Here is a 6,493-nt window from a genome sequence, read left to right as displayed (position 1 = left end):
GCTTCTTTTGGTCACTTTTAGTCATGTTTATAAGTAGATTGTGTTTTGTTCAAACTTTTGGGTTACATTTTTTCCCCCTGACTATATGATTTATGGTTTGTCAGTAATACACGAGCCTCACTTGTTTTGTCGAATAGCTTATGTTGAGTGAGCTATGATTTGAAATAGCACTTCTCAATTAAAATGATGTAATACAATCACAAAATAATAATGTAATTCTATTGGAAGCATTTTGAATGAACACGGGTAGCACTTTCTAAGGAAACCTGCTTTGAACAGCTGTTTTTCCATTGACATGCTGTTACCTTTATGTACCTGTCAATCTTTTATTTTATTCCATCCAGTTAATATGCTTTTTCCACTATTGAAGTGAAAATATCAGTGCGTCATATTAATTCACATGGTCACTTGAAAACGAGGAAAAGTGCTTGCCAAAACGCTTCACATGCTAAATCCTCCTCATGCTTAATAATACTGGGCTGCTGTTCCATTATATGAGATTACAAGCACAGACATCTTGGAGCTGAACATCCAGATTTCCTAGAATTTAGTGGAAAACATTTCAAAACCTTTGTTCAAAGTTTTTGCCCTTGGAAAAAAGGTCCATCTCCAAAGTCAACAGAAATAGATTAACAAAGAGACGTTGGGTTATTGAAATCAGATCAAGTATCTGGGACTAATTTTGGAGGTCGACAAAATGAGTTTGGCAAGTTGGCGAGTCTTAAGAGCGAGTAGTCATGACCCTTTGAATGGGACGTCCGGACGGACGGATAGATAGATCTACTATATATTGAACAACAGACAGATAAATAAACAGATAGACAGACAGACAGATAGAAAGATAGATAGATAGATAGATAGATAGATAGATAGATAGATAGATAGATAGATAGAACAGACAGACGAACGAACATCAACATCTATCTGTCTGTCTGTCTGTCTGTCTGTTGTTTTTCCTGTCTATATGTCTATCTATATTTTTCTCTGCCGTTATGTCTATCATTCTATTGTTGACTCACAGTCCCTTAACAGTGTAATATAACACTCCACACTTTATTACAGAAAACTGTAGTTTTATTTGCTAAACTGTGTATTAACATGCATAACTCTTAAATATATTGTGTATTACGTCGTTGAATGCAGATTTCCACTTTATTGCATGATTTTAAAAGGAAACCCTTTAAGTGGTCAACATGCATGACATCGTTTGGTGTACAGGCACCAAATATCATTAAGCATTATGTTGCCCTCTCTTATACTTGCATAAGGATCCAAAATGTCTTTAACTGTCCAATCATGAGTGCCATTGGCAGCATTACAGGCAGGCTAACATATAAACAGGTCAAGTGCTCTTAAAAGGACACTGACACTTAGCTGGAAATAACAGAAATAAAACCTGATCTCAGACAAAAATGAAATTTTAAAAGATTAATGATCCTTAAATTCCTCTGTGTTTTATTCAGGAACTAGTGATGTTGCTCTAATGGAAAATAGAAAGAAAAAAAAAACATTAAAACTCCCAATGCTTATATACGAGCAGGTCAAATGAGCAAGTCAAGCACTTGTTTATATATTAGTTTTATGTGTCTATTTAAAGTAAACACATGTGACATGTAAATACAAACTAACAATTTCAATAGTATCCTAATTATTTTGCTTACAAAAACCTTAAGCCATGTTCTTTTGACCCATGCACTGTGAAATGTGTTTATATGCCAGTACATCCCCACAAGCAGTTCCTAAAAATATTGGGAAACACTCAGCAGAGTAATACCGTGATGTTAGACCACAGAGCACAGGAATGTTTCCTGAGGTGCCACAGACCTGGAGCTGCTCACTTTTAAGTTACTTTTTGCTTTTCATTTGAAGTTGTCCTTTTTGGAAGCTTGTCAGCCGTTGGTCACCATCCACTTTCATTGTTGCTTGGACAGCCTTCTAATCTCCTTTTGTGTTCCACAGAATTAAGTAAGCCATACCATATTGGTGCAACAAAAGTGTGAGTTAAAGAGAAGAGAACTTGCATTTAGACATTTTTAAGACCCAGACCTTAAGGCATGTTCTGTTTAATGGGAAGAAAATAGAGCAGCACCTAGAGCAGCAGGCAATGATGAAAAACCTGATGATTGTGTCTGATTATTTCTGGCTCAGGATTTAGATCTTTTAAGTCATTTCATAATATTTTAGTTTGACTAGGCTACATTTCAAGTTACTTCCTGCTCAGGCTGGCTAGTGGTAGTGTTCGTTCACTTCGTCCATGTGGCCATGAGCGCTTGAGTAATTTAAACCAATAAATCATCAGAAAGGCCACTGATAGTTGATCCCGCCTTTTTGTATCTTTGGCTATGTTAAACATTTAGGCCCTACGCATATTTATTTAGTAACAATTTGATTTCACGACCGAGACCCCGTTTTCCTCCTCTTTGTAAGCCTGTTGAATAATTGAAGATTAACATGAACCTCATCGTTGTGGAAAACACATGGCTTCACTGAGGTTATGCAACCACTTGCTGAACCTTTATTCTCCAGGACCGTTTGACAAGTTTTAGTTTTGGCAAAATGAGATGCATAATTTTTTAATATTTCGTATTGTTTGTCTCTCCTGATATTATGCAACAGAATACAGGCATGTGTGCGATAGATTAAGGCACCTGTGTTGCGCCAACAAAAGTTTCATATGGTGTCTGGTTTGTGTTATCCTGCGGCTTTAGTCGTGGCCAGCGAGACGTGTTTAACACATCGCTGGATCTGTCATGTCCGTTTAAATAGTGTCTTTATACATTTAATAATGAATTGTACCTGTTGTGTATTAGGGAGGAAATACTGGTGACCGTCCAGTGCTTATATTCATTATTCGCTCTTGACTCTATCTGACATGTTTATATAGTCAGCAGTGTGAAAACAGCGCAATAAATCTTTAAACTTGTAGTTGGTTATTCATCGTCTAATAAGCGTTCATCTGTATTTTCAGAGTTTATAACATATGAGTGGAGCTTTAGCTCTTGTTCTGCCAACAGAAGGGGTCCTAGAGATACTGGGATCTTTAGGATAGTTTGGTTTACAACCACAAGGTGGCAGGATAAGCAAAGACTAAAAATTGCTGTTCAATGTGATACATAGACCAAAAAAACACTTTCATCACAAGTCTAGAAAGATAACAAAATATTAAAACAAGTGGAAACAAATGATGCTAGATGTTACTATTCACTTTTTTAAAGCCTTGTTTGCTTTTACGTTTAACCCTTTAAAATGATGTCAAGGTGATATTTCCTCCAAATGTTAAATAACCACAGAATGTCCAAATAAGTGCTAATAATAAACACACACACACACACACACACACACACACACACACACACACACACACACACACACTACCTTTCAAAAGGTTGGCATCATTTTATTTATTTATTCAGTTAGTTATATAAGAAGTCTTATGCTCACTGAGAGCTTTATTTGTTTAGAAATACAGTAATATGTGACCCTGGACCATAAAACCAGTCATAAGTAGCATGGGTATACTTGTAGCAATAGCCAACAATGCATTGTATGGGTCAAAATGATCGTTCTTTGTTTCTAATTAAAAAAAACAAACAAAAAAAAAACACAAGAGGATATTCATGATATTCATGTTCCATGAAGCTATTTTGTAAATATCCTACTGTAAATGTATCAAAACTTAATTTCTGATTAGAAATATGCATTGTTAAGAACTTTGGACAACTTTAAAGGCAATTTTCTCAGTATTTAGATTTTTTTGCATGCTTAGATTCCAGATTTTCAAATAGTTGTATCTCAGCCAAATATTGTCCTATCATAACAGCCCATACATCAATGGAAAGCTTATTTATTCAGCTTCAGGTGATGTATAAATCTCAATTTGCTAAAATTTACCCTTATGACTGTATTTGTGGTCCAGGGTCACATATTATTGAAATATACAATTACAATAACCGGTTTCTCTATCTGTCTGCCTGTCTGTCTGTCTTAAAATGAAATTTATTTCTGTGATACAAAGCTGAATTTTCAGCATCATTACCCCAGTCTTCAGCGTCACATGATCCTTCAGAAGTCATTCTAATATGCTGGTTTGCTGCTCAAGAAACATTTCTTATTATTATCAATGTTAAAATCAGTTGTGCTGCTAAATATTTTTGTGGAAACCCATGATAATTTTTTAGTAATTTTATGTTATTTTATTTTATTTTACTTTTATTTTGGGGGGGGGGGGGGGGGGGGGGGGGGGGGGGTTTGCTGAATAAAACTGATTTCATCTCAAACAATCGAAAAAAAAAAAAAAAAATCTAACAAATCAATCAATCAATAAATAAGTTAAAACCTAACAAAGTATGCTTGTGCTGTGTCTTGAAAATTAATACCACTCGGTTTGATATTTTGTTGATATTTTGAGGGGAAGTCGTGGCCTAATGGTTAGAGAGTCGGACTCGTAATCGAAAGGTTGCGGGTTCGAGTCCCCGGCCGGCAGGGATTGTAGGTGGGGGGAGTGAATGTCCAGCGCTCTCTCCACCCTCAATACCACGACTGAGGTGCCCTTGAGCAAGGCACCGAACCCCCAACTGCTCCCCGGGCGCTGCAGAATAAATGGCTGCCCACTGCTCCGGGGTGTGTGTTCACGGTGTGTGTGTGTGTTCACTGCTAAGTGTGTGCACGTTGGATGGGTTAAATGCAGAGCACGAATTCCGAGTATGGGTCACCATACTTGGCAGTGTGTCACTTCACTTACTTCACTTACTTACTTCACTTATATAATACAAACCATACATTTTAAGTACTTCATAAATGTCCAAATGCTTTTTGGAGTCATTGCTTGTATATTCCATAATGTCACCAGTTATTGTCACTGACCTGACCTGCCGATTCTTCAGAATCCCTCATTATCTCTCTTTATCTCGACACATACAGCTGTGCTTATGTGTACAAGGAGCCATTGATCTTTTTTTAATCAACTCTCCTCCATGATGCAAACAACATTTCAAGTAGCTTTGAATCCCAACTGATGCATTACTTTTAGATGAATGGCTTGTTCTGAGTGTTTCTGTGCGACCAGTGCCGTCATTCATTTCACTCTTCCAGGAAAACCCAACGTCGTCCAGATCCTCGCAACTGTCCCCCAACACAGATTTGTATGTGCTTGCTGAAAGACTACTTTGGGTCCACAGAAGAGCAACGTTAAACCATAATCCCTGTTATTCTTGCAGTTAATATAAATCTTTGTTTATCTCCTTTTTGCTGTCCTGAGGTGAATTTGCCCTTTTTTTCTCTTTCTTCAACACCTCAACCAACATCTGCACACCTAAATGAAAGCTTGGCTTTCACGATGATGCATTCAGTTTTAACCAGAACCACACTGAACTCATGTTGCTTCAAGAAATATGAAGGTGTCTAATAGTAGAGGAGTGTTATGAGAGTAGGGAGACAGGTCTGGGACAGCGTGTCCCTAAATGACTGTGTGCTCTTCATGTCAACATGTCTCTGTGTAACCCTCATGTACTGTTCCGGGTCAATTTGACCCGATTCGATTTTTGAGTTGTTGGAAATAACAGTTAACTTATGGTTTTTTTGTGTTGTTTGTTGTGTTTTTTTGTGACTTTTTCTCATTTAGGGTCATGACCATGCATGCAAAGTTTCAACACACTGATGTGTTTTGACATGTCCAAAAATTTTATTGTTACATTCGTACTGTTCTCGGGTCAATTTGACCTGCTTATTTTTATGTTCCAAGGCAACTCTACAAACCCAAAATAACAACATTTATTGGTTATATTTTATTATTTTAGTTTTTTACTACCCCATGAAGCTAAAAAAATAAAAGCTTTTCCCCACTAATTTCAATACAGAAAAAATATTTTGTCAGCCAAAGATGGTAAAATTGAGCTATCATTTCTTTTTTCAATCTATCTGAAACACTATTAAACCTATGTTGTTTTTCTTGAAATGTTGTGTCTTTTTCTCATTTAGGGTCATAAACATGCATGCAAAGTTTCAACATGCTTATGTGTTTTGACATGATTTAAAGAAAAATAGTTACATTCGTACTGTTATAGGGTCAATGACCCACCTATTTTAATGTTCTAAGGCAACTCTACAGACCCAAAAAAAATAACATTTATTGGTTAATTTAATTTAATTTAATTATTTTTTACTATCTTATGAAGCTACAAAGGTGTTCCCCCCACTTATTTCAATGCAGAAAAATATTTTGTCAGCCACAGATGGTAAATATGAGCTCTTTTATATGAGCTCTATCTTTTATTTTTCAATCTATCTGAAATACTATTTAACTCATGTTGTTTTTCTTGAAATTTTGTTACTTTTTCTCATTTAGGCTCATAAACATGCATACACAGTTTCAACTTGTTGGGTAATGTATACATTCAGAAATTTTGATACTTTTGTGATGTTCACGGGTCAATTTGACCCGCATAGGCAGCCAATCAAAAACAACTTACAGACACAATATAACAATTCCTTTGTT

The sequence above is a fragment of the Barbus barbus genome, assembly GCF_936440315.1.
Source record: "Barbus barbus genome assembly, chromosome: 31".
In the NCBI taxonomy this organism is placed as follows: Eukaryota; Metazoa; Chordata; class Actinopteri; order Cypriniformes; family Cyprinidae; genus Barbus; species Barbus barbus.
This window is presented reverse-complemented; position numbering follows the sequence as displayed.